The sequence below is a fragment of the Quercus suber genome, unplaced genomic scaffold, assembly GCF_002906115.3.
Source record: "Quercus suber isolate HL8 unplaced genomic scaffold, Cork oak 2.0 scaffold_158, whole genome shotgun sequence".
In the NCBI taxonomy this organism is placed as follows: domain Eukaryota; kingdom Viridiplantae; phylum Streptophyta; class Magnoliopsida; order Fagales; family Fagaceae; genus Quercus; species Quercus suber.
In genome coordinates, this window is record NW_027069619.1 from 551,787 (window position 1) to 567,319 (window position 15,533).

A 15,533-nucleotide genomic window follows, 5' to 3' on the forward strand; every position below is an offset into this window, starting at 1 on the left:
GTACTCTACATCTCGTATCCAACTCTTTACCAAAGTGTTGGAATCATAGATGCGGATAGAGATGTTCGAAAAGAACTCTCTAATCAGGGTAGCAGGTGGAGGAGGATCAGAAATATCCACCAAGGGTAACCAGACCCGACGCTCAAAATTTGCCTTAATGGCAGGATCAAGCTCATCTAAAACTACCGCACCCTCAGACCAAACTTTCTCCTAAGGTTCAGCTTATCATAAATCTCTTGGTTTTTCTCACTCGAAAACTTCTCACGATCAAAAGAAGGTAGGGAAGGAGTAGGTGAGGGAACAGACCTACGAGCTCTAGTTTTCTTAGGCATGATGCTAAAGAAAGGACAGAAACACAGAGAAAGAACCAACAGAATCAAAACAAAAAAAATAAACCCAAGGGCAGACTGCAAGTTAGCACATAAAAAATAGAACAAAAGTCTATGTGATACATGAACCATTTTAATGACATGATGCATGTTCTAATGCAATAAACAAGTTCAATTGAAGTTCAATTTCACAAAATTGGCTTGAGCATAGAGTTTCTAACAAAAAACCCCAAAAATTTGAAAAACTACTTGAATGTTTTGAAACAAATTGATGAATTGATCATCACACAGGGTTGAAAACAGATTAGAATAACCAATTTCATCAAAACAACAAGCCAATTTTACCAATTTAATCAAATTGAACAAAATCCCCAAATCGGATCAATTTCAAACCCTTGAAATTTCAATTTTTCACAAATCCCAAAATTGATCAAATTTTCCAACAAAGATCATGTTAATAACATCATAGGAACAAAACCCATTGATCAATTTCACAAAATACGGCTTGAATCATCAAAAACCCCAAATATGCATAGGTTCAAAATCCCCAAATTAAAATGCATGAAATGTGAAAAACAATGCAAAAGGATGGGTAATATGGACATATCGGCTTAAGGAGAGAGAAACCTTGCAAAAAATTTGGAAGAAAACGACAAAAAATTTGTTGTGGAGCCTTGCCAAGTCGGAGAGAGAGAGAAAGTTTGAAAAGTTTTTGAAAAAGTGACTTTGAAAAAGTCAGACCTAAAAGAATTTTAAGTAATTTTTGATCAATCAAAAAACAGATTGGATTGATCGAAACAGGCAGCGGCTCACAACATTTTGAGAAAAATTACAGTTTTGAAAAACGCAAACCACATTTAGGGCACAACTCCTCAAAGCATTAAAATTGATGAACAAAATGCATGAGTATGAGATGGAATGCTTTTTCAAAAACCCAAGTTTAAAACCCAGTTTCTCCAAAGAAAATTTCAGCCATTCTCCTTTTAAATTCTCAAGCAAAAAAAAATGTTTTGCATAAGACTCTAGGTATTTTCAAACTTGGTTCGTCAGACCAAAAACACACACAATAACATGTACAGTGTTTAGCAAAGAGTAACTTGTGTAGTGTGTGCAACTAGCAAAAATTTGAGATACATATGAGGTGATATATGAATAGCAATCAATCACAAAGTCTAAAAAATTTACATAGAATTTAAAAGAGACTATCACTTAAAGAGTTACATCATATAACTCCCACATCTCCTAGATTATAAGCTTGCAATCATGTAAGTTTCTTGAATTTTGCCTCATAATATACACACCAATTTTAAGCATTAAGCATCTAAACCGAGATTTCACCTTATGTTCTTTTTGTGCATGTGCTACACTTTCTCGAGTACAGAATCTTAAGATATGCACTAAGGTGTTCATGATTGGCTAGTAAACAGTGGTGAAATGGTTATTTATGACTTTCTCAAAATAATCAAGTCCGACAGTCAAACAACATGTGACTTCAAAATTAAGACAAAGTGATAAACACCATAAACATCTTTCCCACACAACATGCATTACAAAGTTTCAACTAGTTAAGTGCAATAAATAAACTCATCAAAGCTAAACAAGGTACAAAGGCATGTTTTGTGTAAATAAATTGACCAACCTTGTTTTCAAAAACCAAGAAAAATAGTGCGAAACACAATTTGCTTTCCCTTTTTTTTTTTTTTTTTTTTTTAAAGTCATAGGAAAAAAAAAAAAAAAAACACAAAAACCAAAGAACAATGGTCACAAAAGAAAGAGCAATGAAGCACAAGGACCATGTCAGAAAGACTCAATTAGATCGAGACTTTTGCATCCAAAACCTATTAGATGCACCACGAGCATTGGAGTTCCTATTCACGTTCGAGTGATTTCCAACTCCAGGATTGGAATAAAGGTTTAAAGCCTTTACCAATTCACCAATGAGTACCATAGGATCTTATGCTTGAGGCACATACACTTTTGGTTTGTTTGCTCTCTTTGCAGCTTGAAGCTTGTAACAGTTAGGATGAATGTGTCTAGACTTTCCACAAAAATGGCAAATCCAAGCAGGTTTACCATGCATCTTGTCCTTAGAAAGGGTAGACTCCTTAGGTTTAGACTCTTTCAGATCAACTCTAATCTTCCTAGATGGTGAAACTTCTATGGGTTTGACAACCTCACTCATAGGGGGTTTGATAGTTTCACTAACAACCTCACTCATGAAAGGTTCAGAAGAAGATGAAGGAACAAAGTTTGTGGAAGTAGGAGCAGACACATTGATGCTTTCAATAAAACCTAATCCAGATTTGTCAGAATGAGTCTTTTGAACACTCAACATCTGATCAAGTTTAGAACTAGCAGATCTAGCAACAGATAAATCATGTTCCAAGTTTTAACTTTATCAAGCAAGAGCAAATTTTCAGATTTCACATTGTTCAAAAGATCATTAGCATCAAATAATTTAACAAGCAAATTCTTCTTTTCAAGCTCAAGAGATTCAATTTTCTTCAGGCCAAGTTCAACATTCATAGCATCCTTTGCAGCAACTTTATAAAGTTTATTATAGGCCTCTTGAAGATCTGCATCCTCAGAAAGTTCCCCATCATAAGGGTTCTCTTCAACAGATACGCTTTCATTGACTATAGTAGTAGCAGTGAAAGCAATGAAGTTTCCATCCTTGTCACATCCAGACTCATCATTAAAAACCTCATTATCACTAAGGGTTACAGCCATAGCTTTACCCTTAGACCTCAAGTAAGTAGGACATTCAGACTTAACATGACCATACCTTTGACAACCAAGATACTGAGCACCCAAAGAATTGTTTGAAGATTGACCAAGTTTTTCTCTAGGTTTTTGAAAGTTATTAACCTTAATGGGATCATTCTTCCTAAAATTTTTAGGTTCAGCAGTGTTTGTACCTCTTGCCTTTCTGTTGTTATTTCTAAGAAAGTTTCTAAAGTTCTTGGCAAGGTACGCAATCTCTGTAGCAGAGAGCTCATTATCAAATCCACTAACCTCAACATCATCAACTGACTTAAGAGCTATTAATTTGGATTTGTTAGCTTTGGGTAAGTCTAGCTCATAGGAATGAAGAGATCCTACAAGCTCATCAACAGGGATGGAGTCCACATCCTTACTTTCAATAATGGCAGTCACTTTGGGCCTAAAGTCCTCAATTAAGGATCTAAAAATCTTCCTAACAATTTTAGGTTGATCATAGACTTCACCCAGATTAAAAGCAGAATTAACAATATCATTTAGTTTAGCATAGAATTCATCAAAAGATTCATCATCAAACATTCTAATGCTTTCAAATCTAGAAGTTAATTGCTGCAGTTTGTTAATCTTAACTGTCTTTGTGCCTTCATGCACAGTCTAGAGGATTTTCCAAGCAGTATGAGCAATTTCAACATTAGAGATTTTCTTGAATTCCTTCATAGAAACAGCGTTAAAGATGACATTCATAGCTTTGCTATTGAACCCAGTTGCTTCTTTTTGAGAAGTTTGCCACTCACTCACAGGAGTAGTGGGCTTCTCCCATCCGTACTCAACGAAATTCCAAACCCTCTAATCAATAGATTTCAAGAATATTTTCATCCTTATTTTCCAGTACGCATAATTATTCCCATTAAAATGAGGAGGAATAACCAAAGAGTGTCCATGTTCCATGACAACAGGGGTCAAGGATCAGCTCAGAGATCAAAAGATCTACAACAAAAGAACTACCTGCTTTAATACCACTTGAACAATTTTTAGACCCCTTAACCTAACCAGATTAACCTAGTTTATTTAGCCAAATGATTAACTTAGTCAAATTATGCAAATCTAGGTTAACACAATTAAATAATCATATCAAGAAATAAAGCAGCGAAAATATAAATAACACAATGATATGATGACCTAGGAAACCACACGGTAAAAACCTAGGGAGGATTTGACCTGGCTATCCTCAAGGTAAACTTGAATCCACTATATGAAAGAATTGAAGTTCATACAAAAGTACTTACAAGCTCTCCGCTTGACTTCGTAATGCTACCCACCAGTAGAACTTACTAACACGACTACGTGCAAGCTCCGAATCCATGGACTCCTTCTTTCTTGAATTCTCCACAAGATACAAGCACCCCCACTTGTGTTTCTTTAAGCTCCAATGGCAGCAACTGAGTTGATCATCAAGATGTTGAAATAATCTCTACCTTGAAAACCCTAAGTTTATGTGAAGGAAAACTCCTCAATGATCTCACAAGAGATTCACACAAACAGCAAAGTATGAGCAACAATACACTCAGAGCAACTCACTAAAATGTGGCTAGGGTTTTGCCTTATATACCTAGGGCAAAAACATAAAACCCTAAACATTTAATGAGGTAGGGCTGAGTTGGAAAATTCTGCAGAAAAACATTCTGGCCGACTTTCGATTGATCGAGTCTAATTTTCAATCGATCGAGCCAGGCCGAAATGAACCAATGCATATGCAGCATCTCAATTTCAACTTTACATGAAAGACACAACTTTGAGCAAGCCTAAACAAGACTAAATAACCTGTTTTGATCATGGTTTGCCAACAATACAAATTAGAGTTCTAAATACATAAATTCCTAAATCTTTAGAACCTAACAAAACGGGTTGCTAATAGTTATGTAAGATTGTTGTATTCTCATGTTAAGAGAAACGATAATAGGGTTGCTCATAGTCTGGCAAAAAATGCATTATGTATACTAGATTTTCAAGTACGGATGGAAGATGTCCCATCGCATATTGTTTCGATTTACAATTGGATGTAGTTGATTCAAATTAATAAAACCAAGTCAGTTCTTTCTCCAAAAAAAAAAAAATTAGAATTGATATAAATGCAACCTTGATTTTGTCACATGGAATATGCCAACCTAGAACCTAACATAATAAATTACAAATTGGTACGTGTTTATTTTTAGAAATAATTCCAGAAAATTAATTGAGATAAAGTTGTCAATGATCCACTTATATCCCAAAAAATAAAAGTCATTTGTCCACCAAAAAGGAGAGACGTGAGCCATGCCCACTGCTTACATTTAACTATGATTCTCTACCTCCCCAAGGACCCCAACCAACCATACATAATTCATTTTTGTGTTCAGTCATTTCTTTTTTGCACTCAGTCTCTCTCTTTCAATGCTCAAATATTGAAACTTAGTACCTATTTGTTAATGGTACACCAACTTCTATAAAAGACTACAATATTTCGTAGTGGAAAGTCCAATAGCAGATCTCTACCCAATGTTTTGAGAGTGAAACATTTTTTAGTGGAAATCCAACTAAAATTCAATTTACGTGAGATGCCCAAGAGTCCAGGACTTTATATCCAACCCAAAAACTAAATTTATTACATGGAGAAGCCAAATATATATATATATATATAAACTTGAAACAATTTCCATGCAGCAAAACTATTTCTGGGCGGGAATTGGGATTCTCTAACAATTTATTGTCAGTCAGTTGTTTATAAGCCTTTAGGTATGCTTCATCTTTTCTTTTGTGTTGTATGATTCACCTGCACTCTTGTAAACGATTGTTTTCATTTAGTGGTCCATGATGAATGTTGAACCATGAGCTGTGCCATTCCAATGAAAGCACCAGATCTCTACCCAATGAAAAATGACATTGCTTATACATGCAGAAAAACTTTTTAACACCTATTGAGGTATGTCACAATCCAAAGCATTGTTCTCTGTGCTCCACGACCTATCCTTCATGGCCAGGCCTCTCTCTCCAATCCCTGTTCAGAACACTCAAGGAAGATATAGAAAACAATGTCCTTGCCCTTGTGGTATTGGTGTTGCTGCTTTCGTTCAAACAGTAAAGAGTTTTTTTTTTTTTTTTTTTTCCAAGACCTTAATTTTTTTTTTTTCAAAGCCAGTTTTTGTTATTTCTTACCCTTTTTTGTATGACATTAATGGCTCCAAAAAAAAAAAAAAATATATATATATATATATATATATATATGTCCTTTGTTTATGAGATTCCGCACTTACTTTCATTTTAGCCTCACCTGATCTTTCTAGCTAGTCAAAATTTGATGGGAAGGTTTATCATGGACTTCATCTTTTATTTGTAGTGTTTACTCCTTTGAGAGTTAGCAATAATTCTTATTTATTGTATACATCCCATGAACTAGGGTGAAGCCCTCTGATTTTATTTACATTTATGGATTTTTTTTTATTACTTATCAAAAAAAAATTAAGAGAGATCATCTAGGTGCCTCCCATCAAAGCTGCATTATTATTTCACATATTAAGAGAGCCAGTAATTTCTTTCATCAGAGGGCTGAAATTTTTTTGTTTTTCACAAATCACAATTGGGTTCTTCCTACTATAGGACTACAAATTGGCCGCTTTCATTTACAAGTTATTACAGTTGGGTTCTTCCTACTATAGGTGTGTCTGGAAGGGTGTTTTTTTTATTTATTTTTTTTTTTTTACGTAATTTTTTTAATAAAAAAAATACAAAATAAATAAATCCTTCAGCTTCTGGACTATGGAAGATTTATTCTTAGATAATGAATCTGGGTGGAGCAGACAGACAACCTGCTGAAAATTTTGGAAAGCAATAAGTTTTATATAAAAAAGCTTTACATATTTGAGATCTCCAACCCACTATTTTTCTTTTTGATGAGACATATTTCTTCCCTTCTTCCGAATTGCTTCATTTCCTTCCACATGTGGCAATATACACAGTTCGGAGGTGAATTAAGTAACATGGATTTGTTTTTCTATCATTGTTTTCGTTGTGTTTACTAAATATAATTGTAACAACCATGATAGAGTGCAACATAGCATGTAAGGTTTGCAGCTCTGCTAGAGTTGGATATTCATTGTGTACGTTTTATGTGTAAAATTCATCTTCCTAGGCTTGCTACATATTGAGTGGTTATCTAAAAAAAAAAAAAAAAAAAAACTACACTTTCCACCAGTACAATCTCCCCTGATCCACTCTAAGTAATGAACCATTCTACCCTCATCATGAAGAAAGCCAAGTTCATTTAGTAGTCTTAATAACAAGACCTATTACTTTTCACCCACGTCCTAAAACAGAGTGTCTACTAATTCAACTCATGATTGGTTTTTCAATATAGATAAACACAGCATAAATTGAAGCCATTTCAGACATTATTTAACAATTTAACTTTTGAGTTGTGACATCCAAAAGGGATATATAGAGAAACCAATGTTTCCAAAAGAAAATATGGTGGGAAAGGAGCACCACATTGGACATTCTGAACCCATTATTTATCACATTTCCTGAATACTCCTAACTCAATTGGTAATAGACCAACTATGTCATAAGTATATTTTTACTTTTTACTTCTTTTTTTTTTCTCTTTTGCTGGTAAAAGTCACTAATATAGCACTGGATAGACAATGACTCGAACAAATTTCAAAGGGTAGTTTGACATGGAAAACAAATAACAACCAATCCTTTTCAAACTGTTTTTATACATACAAATATTTTAAAAGATATCAACCAAGTACCCTATCAAGCACTTGCAAATTCTGCATAACTTGATAGCCGTAGAACTTAAGAATGACAAGATTTATTTTCTTTCTCATGCAAACCACACCCACCCCCCCCCCCCCCCCAAAAAAAAAGAAGAAAAGAGATAAAAGTAGTTGAAGTTTTTTAAAGATGAAGTTGCAGTAATCTCACCAGTTCCTGACGAAGCCTGTTATTTTCTTGATTCGCATTATTCTTTTCTTCAGTCAGTTTTGAAATTAGAGATCTTGCCTGCAAAAATTTCCAGTATTATCAAGCATAAGTAACCTCTCATTTTTTTTTTTTTTTTTTTAGATAACCNTTCAGACTTTCGACACTGCATGCTATCTGCCGCTATCCTATTTCCTTCAAAGCAGCACCCCATTAATAAATCATAAACGAAGGGGGGAAAGAACAAATGCGTTTTCCAGCAAACTGAGGATGTGTAAGATTATTGATGGTAATCACTAGTACCAAACTACCAATATCAGAAAGTCTAGAACCTCCCAAGTTGAACCACAAATAAAACAAAGAAAATCATCCTCTTAAGTTACAAAAAGAATGCACGTTCCCAAAAAATGAGTTACCGCACAATACTTTGATAGTTAAGCAACTAGGACTGATCAAAAAAAAGGTTAAGCAACTAGGACCATGAACCCATCCTTGACTGCGCCTAAATGAGTTTACTACTTCAATAAAGCTAACCCAAGAAAAGCACCGTCCTTTGCGAGTTACCTTCCTTTACTTTTTTCATCATCACACTTCAATAATCAGGAACAAAATGGAAATTGTGGACAATATATGCAAAAGATCTATAGCTGGCACAATTTTACTTCTTCTTCATAAGATACCCCAAAATTAAGCCAATCAATCCAACCAAGATGACAATCATGAAGGAGACACCCGAGCCACCGCGATTTTTATGGCCTTCACGCCTCAGCAGTTCCTACACGTTGTGATTTTTGTGAGATAGAAGTAGTACTTGATACATGGCAACTGCAAATATTAAAAGCACAGCCATATTTCTGCAACAAGAAACTTCACAACATTTTATCTGTTTTATTATTATTTAAAAAAAAAAAAAGGACTTTTTAATATATATATATAAAGGCCTGAAATACATGCAGAAGAGCATACCAGAGCAATAGTGGAGCACAAATGATGCCTATCATTCATGTGAAAGAGTAAGTAATAAGTATCACTCCCAGAAATTTAAATAATTTTTCTTTCCCCTTGCCTGCTCCCCAAAAAAAAAATATCCTCACAAAAAAGAGCACATTTGATACATCTTTTATTGGTTAGCCTAACCCATCTAATCCTGATAGCATAACCCATCTAATCCTATTAGCACAACCATGATGACTGATTGGATAATGACTACGTTGTCTATCCAAAGAAACAGGTCTATGATAGTCCTTCATTCTTGACCCCCTCCGCCCTTTATAAGCTCTTAAATAAGTTTTACTCTTTAGGACGAGGGTCAACTACGAGGCAAATGAATAGGTCAACAAGATCCCCAATTGGTTGTGCACAAATGCTTCTTTTCACTACTTTCTACGGAGTTTGTGGATATCATTTTAAAACAATAGAGATGTCTCTGATATGGAAAATTATTAGTATGGTGAGTTAGTGCTCTTTTTACTTACATTTATGGTAGATCTTAGCATGAATTTAATTAGTAGCATCCATCATAAATAAGGAGGGAGCATTATGTCGCCACTGTTTTCCAAGAGTATCTAAAATTACTCCTAAGATTTGTAAAGCATTCTATTATATTGCGGGTGCAATTGGAAATTGTCAATAATTCTAGATAAACAAAGTTCTTCACAATTATTCATATTATTGAGATTATAAGTTATGAATGATGCACAAGAAAAATAGTGTCAATGATGAATTTATTATCTCATTTGTATAAATTTTCATTTATTATCTTAGTTGTATAATTTTTGTGAAGAAGTTATGAAAAAAGTTTATAAATAGATTTAAAGTTATACTTTTCTTTTATGGTTGAAAATGAAACTTTTATTAGAAACTAGAGAGACCAGAAAAATACAAGAAGTTCAGGAAGGCTGGGCTCCTTCCTCCCTCTGAACAAAAAACAGCTACAGAGGGAGAGGAAAACAACCCAACCCAAAAAAGAAGACCCAACAGTCCAACTACTGAAAACAGGGGCAGCCCTATTAGCGTCTCTACCGGCCCAACAAAACTTTCAACAAATAAAACTTTGCAATAAGAACCATGTCTTCCACAATATACATCCACTATCTTCCAACTTGAGCCTCTACCAATATATATCCACCGTCCATATGGTGTTAATGCATTTATTCTACAAATATTGGGATTTGAGGGGTTGAGTTTTTACACAACTCTTAATAAATGAAATTTGTATATTTTAGAGCAGTCCTATCAGGTGTGCCAAATGCAATATTTGGCATTTGGCACACCAAACACTAAAAACAGACTATCATGAGGTGTGTTAAATGTCAAAAAGTTTTAGCATTTGTTATAGTAGAATCTCATCTTTGGAATGGTATGAAAAGAAATGCCATTTGGTTTTTATTATTTTTTATTTATCTTTCTCTCTCATCTCAAATAAAATATCTCTTCTTATCTTCACTTTGAGTCACACGTTCACTATTTCACCCTCTCCACTCTCATAGTCTCTTTTGTTCTCCCCTCTTCCTTTGCTCTCTTCTCTTCCCATTCATGAGCCACCACCAATTTCCTCTTTACTATCTCACAAATTCCATCATCACTAATCTATGAAATCTCCTTCATCTTTTTTTTTTTTCCTTTTTTTTTTTCTCTCTCTCTCTCTCTCTCCTCCCTATTCTATTTCATACATCGACACTACTTGGTTTGGTTTAGTTCATCTCAGAGCAAAGCATTACTGTTTTGTCTAGCATCTTAGCTTATGGGTTTGTATTTCGGTGTCGCCGATTTGATCTTGGTATCACTGATTCACCACTGAGGCAATGGTTTTTGTTCTGAGTTGTGGTGTTTTGATGTGGTGGGTTTGATTTTGGGTGTTTATGTGGTGGTTTTGGTGTCTTTGATGGTGGGTTGTGGGGTGATGGATGGTGGTAACTGGTGAGGTGGGATGTGGGGCGGTGGGGGTGGTGGTTTTTTATTTTGTATTTTTATATATTGTTGTTTTTTTTAATTTTTTTAATGTGTTGTATATATTATTTTAATATATGGAATTGAATAATAGAACATGTGATGTAGGGTGTATTGTAAAATGATGTACTAAAATAATAAACTAGGCTTGTGTTAAAATGGAATATTTATAGAACACTTAATGAGAATGCTTTATGCGGGGTATTAGAATTAAAGGAGCACTTTGACAAATTTCACTAATGTGTGTGGAAGTGGGGCCACTTTCTTTAAGAGTTTGGATTAATTCTCTAGAATATTTAGGAAAATTATTGAATACTCTAGAAGTATAATAAATGCGAACGCTCTTGTTTAACATGAATTGTGGGTCCTACCATAAATTTAATTAGTAGGACCTATAATTATGTGAGAAAAATGAGTATACATTTATAGTACTTTAGGAGTATCCAATAATTACCCAAATATTCATAAAATGGGATGAGCAACAATTACTTTTTTCATTTTGAAACGTGCTAACTTAAAAAGTTTATGTCAACACCTTCGTTGCTATGTATGAGCAACAATTACTTTTTGGACAAAATTTCGAAATGCCCTTTTCGGGAAAAATAAGTAGCATTTTGCCCAATTTTTCAAACTAATTAGGAAAATGTTCCTCTTTTGAAACTTTATTTTCTCAAAATTGAGTTAAGCCCTATAGTGACGTTTTTAAGGTGCTTATAGTGATGTTTTAAGGACCTATAGTGGCGTTTTGAAACTCGAGCTCCATGAACTCAAGTTATAAGTTAAAAAAATTACCTATAATTCGATTTTATGGAGCTTGAGTTCCCAAACGCCACTATAGGTCCTTAAAACGTCATTATAAGCTCCTTAAAACGCCACTATAGGGTTTCAGATTTTTTTTTTTTAACTCAATTTTTTTAAAACCCGATTTTAAGAAAATCGAGTTTCAAAAGATGGGCATTTCTCTAATTAGTTTGGAAAAGATGGCAAAATGCTACTTATTTTGCCCGAAAAGGGCATGTGCCAATTTTGTCCTTACTTTTTTCATTTTGAAATTTCTATCTAATTCTCAAGATTTCATAAACCATAATGATATTTGATTCTTGCATTTTTATCAAAATAAGTGGGGTTTGGTGGCGAATTTTAATAAAAATAAATAAATTTGTTCATTATTTTGTTGTTATAAACTTTATTATAGAATATTATACTGCATTTCTTCATTTTTGTTATAAACTCATTATGTTGTGATTAATTTTTTATTATATCTCAAATGTATTTTATCTATATAAAAGAGTCTTACCAATCTTGAGAGGTTTACCTGGAAGCCTTGGGTCAGTTGTGTGTATACTATATACTATATATATAGTATATACACAAAAATTGTAAAATTGATGGGTGAGAAATGTGTGTATAGAATTGGCATATTTTTATATTAGAATATTTTATGGGCAAAAAAGAAGTTTCTTTGCAGAGTCTGTTGGAGGCCTTTGAACTTATAGCATATGCGGTAAACTGTTATATACTGGAGGCAAGGTACTAGCTAACTTCTTTCTTCTTCTTCTTCTTCTTTTTTTTTTTTTTTTTTTTTTTTTTTTTTTTTTTTTTTTTTTTTAACGAGGGACTTACTAGTTAACTTGTTGCACAATTGAGATATATATTGAATATTCTCTCACAACGAAGCAAAACGTTTTAAGACCAAGTCATATAACAGTGATATTATTCTTAAAATTATAAATTAATTGACGGCATGATATATTATGTGATTATTCATTTGAATGCGCTAAAATAATGTGAAAATTCATACCATTGGTTGTGAGCTTATTATATTATCGTGAATTGTTTTACTTTTTGTATCATTTTTAAATGCTTTAAAACCAAGACATATAAGATAAGGGTGAGGATACATACATTCGAAAATAGAATGTAGCATTTTCGAGTCAATAATTGTAGTGCTGGCATGGCAGTCATGATGCAAGTGAGCAGAAAATGAAAAATCATGTAAAATATTTGTCATGGTAAGAACGTGGAAACACATACTTACAAAGATGCCCTTAAATCAATATCATAATTGTGAAGCTAAAATTTTCTTAACAATAACTTATGAACAATTACGAAGCATAAGACATATATTTATCTTCTTATACATATTACTTATTAGTGAAATATTTCATTTTACCCATAAACAAAAAATAAATCATTAAGCAAACTTTTTTCCAAAATCAACCACATAGATAACAAATACTCATAGAGCTCTAGAAATATTGTTTGAGAGCTTCTCAAAATCATCAAAGAAAATAGAAAATCAACCACAAAATCTGGATTGTTCTCATTTTGCAACAATTTCTGAAGTTGTTTAAACTAGTAATCTAAATATCCTTTTTTTTATCATCAATACCAATAATTAGAATTCCTCTACCAATCCAAAAATATAAATTAATAAACTAGTAGAAATTTTGTTTAATTCAGTGGAAAATAGGCTAGTTTTCCAGGAAAATAACAAAACCAAACAAATACAACATAAATATCCTTTCAAAAATAACAAATCCCAGGGGAAAAAGAAGCATTCCAAAAAACAAATAAGTGTTAAAGAGCACAAAATCCATCTAGAGTAGAGATCCACTTCACACCCAATTTTTGAACAATCTCTCAAAAGCAACTATAACCCCATCAAAAAAAGAAAAAGAAAAAAAGATCACATCATCTAGATAAGCAAAGTGTTCTGGCCACTATCTCTGGAATTGGGTCATAACATCGATGGTGGCTTCTCTTTCTCAATAGTGTGAGCTTTTATCACTTAGCAAGACTAACCCATAAAACAAAGTGCTGGATTGAAGCAAATCTTATTATAATCTCAAAGGTTAGAGAGGGTTTTGACTAAATAGTTACAGTATGCATAATCTCTAGAGTCAGAGATAATTCAATAAAATTTTAATTATATAAATCCCTAAACCCTTTAATTTACAAAAGTAATGCAAGCTAAAAAGTAAAAATTAGATATAAAGCACAAGTTTGAGGAATGACCTTCTGCATATACATTTTGAACATGGCTTGCAAAAGATTGGCCTTATAAAGCTTGCTTGCTATTGGGGTTAAATGTCCTTCGGTTTCTCTACACCAAGGTTATATTGTCCTACTATACTGAAAGATGTACACCTTCATTGCATTTCTCAAGTACCTCATTTAAGTCCAACAAATATGTAAATGCAAATCAACACATATTGAAGATTAAAGCCCACATTAGCTCTAAAGCTTGGGTATTTAGCTCTCAAAGATTAGTTCTTATACTCCTATAATTTTATTGAAAAGGCTAACTATATGCTAAGTCTTTATCCTCTTAAGTATGGAATTTCTTATCAATCTAACAAAGAATAGGACTCTCCTTTAGGCCTTGAAGAAATATGGTAAGGAGTATGAATAGCTGCGAAATAACATAATTAAGTCCACCTTCAAAATAACATAATCCTTTCCTCTTTCCATTTCAAAAAGATCTAAAATTCCAATTTGATTAATCTGGTTCTACTTCCAACCCTAGGAAACCCATAAACACCACTCATACCTAATCCCTACCAGTTTTTACTCACCATACCCAATTCTATGCATATTTAATATCATAGAACCTGATAAGAATTCCCAAAAACAAATCTGATTTCCCTAAACCCAAAAATTCTGCAACAAATTTCAAATTGCATTTGTAGAAGCCTCAGACTTTAAGGTAATCTTATAGATCTACTAACAATCTCAAATTTGATGGCCTATGATATTATTTTGCTAAATTTCACATATATGGAAAATGATGCAAAAGATTTGACTCCAGACATTTATGGCCGTTTAAAAAAACTATTTTCATGAACATATCTCTTAAGTGGACTCAGTTAAAGTCAAGTTTAAGGTAAGTATTCTATTTCCTTAAAAAACAATACATTGATATAGGAAAAGTAAACTATTATAGAAACCACACTCACACAGTTCCCCAAAATGCAAATATGATCAGAAACTTGATGTATTAATCTGTGCTTTGTAACAAAACTTGTATTTAGCAACTTGTTCAATGCAGATAATAACAAAAATATCCAATAGAAAAAAAAAAAAAAAAGAAAAAAAAAAAAAAGAAACCCGAACATTTCAAGCAAAGTGTAACAAAAAAAGGAGTTAGCATAGCAATCATGAATTCATGATAGACTTGTATGGCATAGAGTAGTACATTTTTTCATCAAAATACATGCTTAAATATTAACAATAGCTACTCAACTGCAGGCACATTACAAAATTTACATAAAAGGTGACAAATTTGATATATAGATTCTATCACCACATGATTGTCACACCACACCATAGGAGTACATGAAGAAATTAGAGTCACCCTAAGTCGAATACCTAATTCAAAAACTCAAAATGAATAGACCCCCAAAACATCTTTCTAGGTGTTTTTTTTTTTTTTTTGGGGGGGGGGGGTTAAGTTATACTTCCCATTGCCGGAGGAATTATTAATATTATAATCTAATTTTTATGCTTAAAATTTGAAGATTTCCATATACAATATTGTGGCGGGCAAAATGTAAGTTAGGTTTATGTCAGGTA